Source organism: Paroedura picta, chromosome 6 (genome assembly GCF_049243985.1).
Source record: "Paroedura picta isolate Pp20150507F chromosome 6, Ppicta_v3.0, whole genome shotgun sequence".
Taxonomy (NCBI): Eukaryota; Metazoa; Chordata; class Lepidosauria; order Squamata; family Gekkonidae; genus Paroedura; species Paroedura picta.
In genome coordinates, this window is record NC_135374.1 from 61,523,394 (window position 1) to 61,532,846 (window position 9,453).

Here is a 9,453-nt window from a genome sequence, read left to right on the forward strand (position 1 = left end):
TCAAGATGGTGATAAAAACATTGCTGCTCTGGTCTCAAGTCACTACCATGGCTCATGATGGTATCTCAATGGTTGCAATCTTTGTGGTGGAAGATCAATCACCTTTATTTAGCATAGGGCAGGACCCCCAGATTGTAATACCAGGCATCCCTCCCCGGCCTCAACCAAACACCTGACTGAAATGACTGAAAACTGGAAAGTGCACATTGGTTGCAGAATTGAGCCCTCTCTCTATTAAAAGATACCTCACTACAAGCCTTACTACAAAGAGTCATGAAGGGTGGTGCAGATAAAACAAAAATGACAGGAATTGTTTTTCTTAAGGGCCTTTGTAGTGAAGTCTGAAGTGAAAAGTGTATCTGATTGTACATATGCTGAGTCATTCAGAGGTTGACAGTAAAGAGCAAAATCTCTTCTTTAAACAAGAGAACTGGAGTTTCTCAATAAGCTTTTAAGCTAGTCCTCTCTGATAAAAGATACAGGTTATTGCATCTTTTCTCACCTACAGTCGGAAAAAACTCAGATAAAATGGTGATAATTTTAAAAAATTATTTTGTATTTGGAGGAACCTGGGGATTTCTCACCATGTCAGAATGATTGATGAGGAAAACAAATGGTGAGAAGTTTTGACTTTTTGTCCTTCAGGTATCCCATGTGTACACAGATCCTGGGGGCAGACAAGGGGGAGAATGGAATAAGGGTTCCCAGTGCAGTCACTCGGAAATATTGGGAGAGCCAGCCCTCACCAAACAAACAGGGGCAGCGTGGCACAATGGCTGGATGAGTCATCGATGCAGAAATGGTCAGAATCTGCTGACTGGGACTTTTAAGCAACATTTACTAGAAGGCTGAGGGAAATTGTTTGTGGATCAGATCTTACTAAACTCATCAGCCAAGCCAGTACTGGAGGAAAGCTAAATTATCCAGGACAAGCTACAGTCCTTGCCTTGCCAGGATGCAACCTGCTGACAAAGTCTTGTAATGAACCAACAAGGATTTGTGGGAGGGCTTACTTTCCACTGTATGCCTCTCCCTACACTACCTCTTCTTTCCATACTCCTGTCACCCCCATGTCTTCTCTCCTTCCCTGCCTTGTTCCTTCCTCAGTCATTTACCTTTAATCTTCAGCTATATTTATTATTTATTTACTTCATTATACCTCATCTCTCTCCACACTAGGGATCAAACTGTAAAGCTGCATGTTTTAATTAATTGAGGAAACCAACAGAGGAAACCAAGCTAAATAGATCAAACCAGGGATTAGAATTGAGCTGAAATATGACACATTTTAATGTATTTTCATTAATATCTTTCACATTAAACACGTTTAAGGAGACTTCAGTATTAAATCCAACAGGAGTATCAACAACAGAAAAAGACAATAGTCAACATATCATAGTTGTATTGAAGGAAGTATGGTAATTTAAAAAAATCTGGACTTGTACTTTTTAAAAGAGGGGACATTACATCAGAATATAGTTCTGCTTCTGTGTTTGTTTTATTTTCCCACCATTCTGTTATGTCTTTATCTGAAGCAAGCATGCTTGATCAGCTTGGTAACCATGGATACTACTTTGTCGCAAGTGAAGTCTTGATTTTTCTCAAGCTGAAAAGCTTCAGTCCTGAAGTTTCAATCTGTGCAACAAAAGCTTTTCTATTCCAAAGGGGTCAGAGAAACAAGGCTGATTGTAATACTAGCACTGGTGTATCCTGGGCCTGCCGTCTAGAGGAAATTGTAGGAGTTAACATATTTAACTGGTTTTGACAAGAAGCATTAGTTGAACAAATACAGCACATTTAAAATGCATTGCATTTGTATATTGCCCATCTACAAAGAGTTCTTACTACTGCCTTGCACTATCTATTCTGAATAATACTAGGGTAAAAAGTTATTGAAATTAGCCCAATAAACCTGTTATATCAACAGAAGAATGCGGATAACAGTAAATTTGGCAGATCTGATACATTGGTTGGATGCGATTACAAGAGACAGCACTGTATAGTGGTTATAGTGCCATCTTAGAATCTGGGGCATGTAATAATGTAATCCCACCTCTACCACTAAAACCTGCTGGTTGACCTTGAACCAGTCACACATTCTCAGCCTAATCTAACTCACAGGGTTGTTGTGCGGATAAAATTATTTGGATCTCCATTTGGGGAGAAAGGTAAGGTATGACATTTATAGTTTCCCTTCCCTTGGATGCAGGTGACCAGGCAGGGTGGTGACCAAGAATTCTACTACATTTGGCTGACATTTCAGCTGTGCCCCTTCCTAGAAGAAGATGACACAGTTACTTGCTCCTTGGTGAATTCAGGTTAGATTATTACAATTTGTTCTTAGAAGAATATTTAGAAACTGATCCTGGGTAGGATACCAGGATATTAATGGGAGATACGACCACCAGAAAGTTGATTTGGAAAAACTGAATGCCATCTTCACTGATTCCTAGTTACTTTTATGTTCAACTTAGTGGATCTAGTATCAGAGGGTGATAAGGTTGAGAGTCTGGGAGGGGCAGGGATGTGACGAGCTGCCATTAGGTGATGGTGTATTATGTTTATTGTATGGCAGAGTTACAGACAGGAAGCATATCTTAACACAGCCTGCGGCGTGCTTAGTGGGAGGAGTTAGGGCGGGCTCTGTCTGGGATGAGGAAGGGTGCCAATTGGCCCCTTCCTCCGGACAAACTATCGGCCGGGCCAATTGGCCCGGGCAATTCCCACCCTGCCGACAAGGAAGCAACTGCGAGCCGCACAGAGCGCGGCTCACAGTTGCTCCCTGCCCGGCAGCCTGACGCAGCGAGAGGTGCTTCGCGAGAGCCCGATTCCCGCCCTGCCGACAAGGAAGCAAATGCGAGACGCACGGAGCACGGCTCACAGTTGCTCCCTTGCTGGCGGCCTGATGCGGTGAGAGGCGCAAAGCGCCTCTTGCCACGTCAGCCCGCTGGCCAAGGGAGCCCCCGGCAGCTGCGATCTGCGCGGAGAGCGGCTGCCGGGGGCTCCCTTGCCTAGCGCCCACTGTATTTTAATTACAGCAGGCTTGATTACTAGTAATAACATAAAACAGAGTCCATTGTTCTTAACCACTGTACCATTCCAGCTCTCATGGTTACTAGATATATGGATGATTAATTTAACAGCTGAAAATAAACTTAAAATCAATTCCAGATCAGTTTTTGTAATAACATCTTTTAGATAAGAATTTTTTTAGGTTGTAAGAAACATCCAAGGTAGTCTTTTTTTGCTTTCACTCATAAAAGAAGAACGCTGCATCTTGGGACAATGTTGCAATGTTGCAGTGAGGGCAACTAACCTTACAAGCCCAGTCTTAGAAGAGAAAATTCTGCTTCCAGGGACCTCTTGTAGTATATGAGCTGAGCTCTGCTGCTACTACACCTCTTCAAAGTCCTCTGAAGCGAGAAACAAAGAAGACAGAGAAGTCTGCCTGTTACCTTCTTAATACAACAAAATAAAGCAGAGTTGCCTCTAGATTACTGTTGTGCATCACATTAAAAAATCATCTTATTTTTTGTTTTAATGGATCCATAGTATATATAGAATAAGATTTTAGTCTGGGATATACCTATTTGGAGCTGCATAATTTTCCTTTCCCCCTAGCATACAACTTAAGAACAATGATGAGGATTTTCCTGGTGGATACAAATCTTGACTTAATTTTTTGGTCCAATTGCTCATGCATCTCCTTTCTTTCCCCCCTCTTTTGCTCCCATTGGCTTCAAAGGGGGAAAACATTATGTTTTCATGGAGATGATAATTTAAAGACTTGACCATTTACATTTTAGAGTGTTAATGAATGAGTAATTTGTGAGCTTTCTCTACGATAGTGTGACCACACAGGTTTCTAAAGCAAGGCTTAGAGGCTGCCATAATGATGTTTTAGCTGCTCTTTAGATTAAAGCTGTTTTCAGCCATTCCCCATTCTATCTGTGGAACCACAAATATCACAGTTTCTGGGTTGCCCTGCTTAGTTGTCCCCACCCATGATAAAGGTGATTAAACTCATCCTCCTTGAAACAGTACCTTGTTTGGCATTGTCACATGAAACGACAATGGAGTTTTCCATTGTTTAGTTTTCCATTGTTTAAAGCTGATTAGTACAGTAACCCTAAACAGATGGCCTTAGAATAGTGTAACTCTGCTTAGGATTGCATCATCATGGTCATGGTAATCAAAAGCAGTTAGCAGCTAACAATCCCCAAATACATCCCAGCTCCAGCCAATGGTGGCAAAACAGTTTTTGGTGCTTTGATCCTTCACAATCCTACAAGCACATATGCTAAAGGACAACAGCAAGAGGATGGATCTCCTCCTTTAACAACATGTGGCCACTGTTTCCCAGGCACTGGAATGCCCAGTCATTAAAGACTTGTCCTTTGGTCAATATTTTAAAATAATGTAGTGGCAAGGAGAGGAAGGGGAGATTACTTCCTTGCTGTTGGTGCCAATGTTGGAAGAGCAAACAGCCTACAATTAAAAGTCTAAAATGAAAACTGAAATTAAAATGTACTCGTATCACAACAAATGCCCAGCAGGGTGAAGTTGGTAAAACGCAAATTGTACTCAATCGTAATCACATCTGTCAAGTCACGCCCAATGCAATTATTTAGGATAGTCTGATCTCTTACCACCCTGGAGGAAGGGTACCCAATTAATAGCCAATTGGACATCAGCTGTGAGACATTTGCAAGTCATTTTGCAGACAAAATCTCAGCACTCCACCACAAGCTCCCAACAACTTTAGATACAGAAAGTAAACTAAAGGCCCCTCAGCTATCTTTGGAGACTACACTGAGTAACTTCAGATGATTCATGCTGACTGAAGTGGACAAGATGTTAAAGGCAGCAAAACCAACCACTTGCCCTTTAGACTCATCCATCATGGCTGCTAAAAACAACCGATATATGAGTAGTGGCCCCCCTCCAGGAAATAATAATAATAATTATTATTATTATTATTTCGATTTATTTCCCGCCACTCCCAAATGGCTCGCGGTGGGTTACAATGTCTTAAAAAACCCATTAAAACTCCCATTAAAAGACTTTAAAATGTCACAACATGGCAGCACAATAATAAGATCCCCTTCCTACCCCCATTCCTAAAAAAAGGGGGGGTGGAGGAGAAGGAGGTCAATGATGTTCAAGAAGCCCGGGGGAGAGCAATCGATGTACCCCGGCAGCCCCAGCCTCAACCATAGACCTGGCGGAAGAGCTCCGTCTTGCAGGCCCTGCGGAATGTTAAAGGGTCCCGCAGGTCCCGCAGCTCACCCGGGAGCTCATTCCACCAGGTGGGGGCCAGGACCGAAAAGGCCCTGGCCCTGGTCGAGGCTAGGCGTGCTTCCCTAGGGCCGGGAACGACCAGAAGATTCTCACTCGCAGAACGCAGAGCCCTGCGGGGGGCATAGGGCACTAGGCGGTCCCTCAGGTATGTGGGTCCCAGCCCGCATAAAGCCTTAAAGGTTAGAACCAGAACCTTGAACCGGATCCGGACAGCAATTGGTAACCAGTGCAGCTGCCTCAGCACAGGCTGGATGTGGGCCCTCCAAGGTGTGCCGGTGAGGAACCTAGCGGCTGCATTTTGTATCAGCTGGAGTTTCCGGATCAGAGACAGGGATAGGCCCACGTAGAACGAGTTACAGAAATCTAATCTGGAGGTGACCGTTGCATGGATCACAGTGGCCAGGTGTTCGGGGGACAGGTAGGGCGCTAGTAGCTGAGCTTGGCGAAGATGGAAAAATGCCTGGCCGGCTACTTTCCTGACCTGCGCCTCCATAGTCAGGGAGGCATCAATGGTCACACCCAAGTTTCTGGCCTGGGACGCGATGGTAAGATGCGCCCCTGCCAGGGTGGGTAAACGCGCTTCCTGTTCCCGCCCCCTACTTCCCAGCCACAGGACCTCTGTCTTGGAGGGGTTGAGTTTCAGGCGACTCTGCTCAAACCATTCTGTCACTGCTTCCAAACATCTGGCGAATGGTTCAACATCTGGCGAATGGTTCAACCTCTCCCTCTCAACAGGAAATTTCCGGGAAGTACTAAAAGAAGCACTGCTCGAAAAACCATATCTGGACCCATGACAATCTATCAAGCATTGTCTCGTCACATGCTTAGCATTTCTGGGGAAGATGCTTGAGAGAGCTGTCATGAACCAACTGTCAGCATTCATGGAAGAAGCTTTGGTCTTAGACCCTTTCCTGACATGTTTCTGGCCTGGACATGAGACAGATACAGCACTAGTCACCCTGACAATCATCAGAAAGGCCAAAGCTGAGAGTGAGTGTCCTTAGGCTCAGGGGAGGGTGGTATATAAACAAGCAAACAAATAAAATAAGTGCAAAGTTAGAGCATGGGACAGGGTAAAAGCCATAATGTTCTGGAATGGGCCAGAACAGGCATTAAACAAAAAAAAAGTACCACACAAAAAAACAGTGGGTTGCATTAGAGACAATTGAGGAAAATATTTTAGAAATGAAAAAGTGAAACTCTCATCCCTTAATTAACCCCTTGTAGGCCAAAATGTCTCATGAAAACCCCAAAATGGGTATAAAAAAACAAGAGTACCACAAAAAATAGTGGGATGCATTAGAGACACTCTAGAACAATACTTCAGAAATGAAAAAGTGGAACTCTTGCTTATTTATTAATCTGTTCCAGGCCAAAATGCCACTGGAACACACCATAACAGGCATTAAACAAGCAAGAGTACTACAAAAAATTGGAGAATGCATTGCAGACATTCAAGGACAATATTTTCAAAATGAAAAAGTGAAGCTCCCACATCTTTAATAACCTTTTCCAGGGAAAAATACCCCTGAAACATTAATGAAATGAGCATCAAACAAATAATCATAGAATCATAGAATCATAGAGTTGGAAGGGGCCATACAGGCCATCTAGTCCAACCCCCTGCTCAACGCAGGATTAGCCCTAAGCATCCTAAAGCATCCAAGAAAAGTATGTATCCAACCTTTGCTTGAAGACTGCCAGTGAGGGGGAGCTCACCACCTCCTTAGGCAGCCTATTCCACTGCTGAACTACTCTGACTGAGAAAAACTTTTTCCTGATATCTAGCCTATATCGTTGTACTTGAAGTTTAAACCCATTACTGCGTGTCCTTTCCTCTGCAGCCAGCAGAAACAGCATCCTGCCCTCCTCCAAGTGACAACCTTTCAAATACTTAAAGAGGGCTATCATGTCCCCTCTCAACCTCCTTTTCTCCAGGCTGAACATTCCCAAGTCCCTCAACCTATCTTCATAGGGCTTGGTCCCTTGGCCCCAGATCATCTTCGTCGCTCTCCTCTGTACCCTTTCAATTTTATCGATGTCCTTCTTGAAGTGAGGCCTCCAGAACTGCACACAGTACTCCAGGTGTGGTCTGACCAGTGCCGTATACAATGGGACTATGACATCTTGTGATTTTGATGTGATGGCTCTGTTGATACAGCCCAAAATGGCATTTGCCTTTTTTACCGCTGCATCACACTGCCTGCTCATGTTTAGTTTACAATCCACAAGTACCCCAAGGTCTCGTTCACACACAGTGCTACCTAGAAGCGTATCCCCCATCCAGTAGGCATGCTTTTCATTTTTCTGACCCAGATGCAGAACTTTACACTTATCTTTATTAAATTGCATCTTGTTCTCATTTGCCCATTTTTCCATTGTGTTCAGATCTCGTTGAACTCTGTCTCTATCTTCCGGAGTATTTGCCAGTCCTCCCAATTTGGTGTCATCTGCAAACTTGATGAGTAGTCCCTCCACCCCCTCATCTAGATCATTAATAAATATGTTAAAAAGTACCGGGCCGAGCACCGAACCCTGAGGTACCCCGCTACTCACCTCTCTCCAGTCTGATGAAACACCATTGACAACAACTCTTTGAGTGCGGTTCTCTAACCAATTCCCTATCCACCTAACGATCTGAAAATCCAGATTGCAGTCCTTCAACTTATCCATCAGAACATCATGGGGAACCTTGTCAAAAGCTTTACTAAAATCCATAATAGTACTTATAGTACCTCAAAAAGCAGTGGGACATATTTAAGGCACATCAAGATAATATTTTAGAACGCCAAATGCAGAAATATTATGTAGATAAACCTGTTTGGGGCTAAAATACCTTCAGGTTGGAATGAGCATTAACCAAGCTGTAGTATTGAGCCTCTTGTGGCGCAGAGTGGTAAGGCAGCCACCTGAAAGCTTTGCCCATGAGGTTGGGAGTTCAATCCCAGCAGCCGGCTCAAGGTTGACTCAGCCTTCCATCCTTCCGAGGTCGGTAAAATGAGTACCCAGCTTGCTGGGGGGTAAACGGTCATGACTGGGGAAGGCACTGGCAAACCACCCCGTATTGAGTCTGCCATGAAAACACTAGAGGGTGTCACCGCAAGGGTCAGACATGACTCGGTGCTTGCACAGGGGATACCTTTACCTTTAGTATTTCAAAAGACAGTGGGATGATTTCAAGGCACTCAGAACAATATTTTGTAAATCAAAACACAGAAATATTGTGCACAGATTAACACTTTTTAGGCCAAATTGCCTCCAGAATGGATGGAAGGGGAGGAAGTATTCCACAGTTAAATGGCTGCATTTCAAACTGAGCAGAGGTTTCTGGAGAGGTGCTGGGTAGTTGTTGCTTGTGGGTTCAGGAGTGGACAGAGCAAACCCTGAGCCAACTAGAGGCTTCAAATTCACAGTGCCTCTCCCAGGAATGCGAAGTTTCACGAAATTTGATGGGCACGTAGCGGGACATCCTGGGAAGAGGAGCTGCAAGTAAGCATATGCTATGTCTATATTTAGAGTTCCAAAATATTGTTCTGGAGTGCCTTTAACATGTCCCACTGTTTTTGCAGTACTATTTGTGCAATAGATAACTTTTAATGTGCAGATGAAAGTCATAGGACATACTCAGAAATAACATACATAGTAATTTTGTTTACATTTGACAGCACAGCATCAGAACTTTCTAACTCTTGAAAGAGTCTTTTCATTTCCAAGATATGCTCATCAATGGATTATTCTTGATAATGCATGCTGTACAGTCTCCTAATTAGTCTGGAACATTAAGTCCATCCCTTTTTTAACAAGAGCTGACTCCAAAAGCTCTAGCATGTCATGGGCAGACCTTTGTCTTAGTAAATCAGGGTATTCAGCTGTACTCATGCATGAAATGATAAATGTAGAGGCTTTGGCACCTTTCTCTGCCCATTTTTCATATTCCTGCTTGAGCTCCTGCAACACACTTGCATCTAGAGCTACAGGAGGTTCTTCTTCTTGATTAATATCTCTCCTCTCAGCACCACTTTCAGGTGTTCAACACAGTCTGAACAGTTGTCCTTTGAGCAGATGAGACCTACTCTCAAATCTGACCTGCCAGTTTCACTCATGGCTGCACAACAACAGAGATCAATCAGAGATCAAGGGAGAAAACAAGTT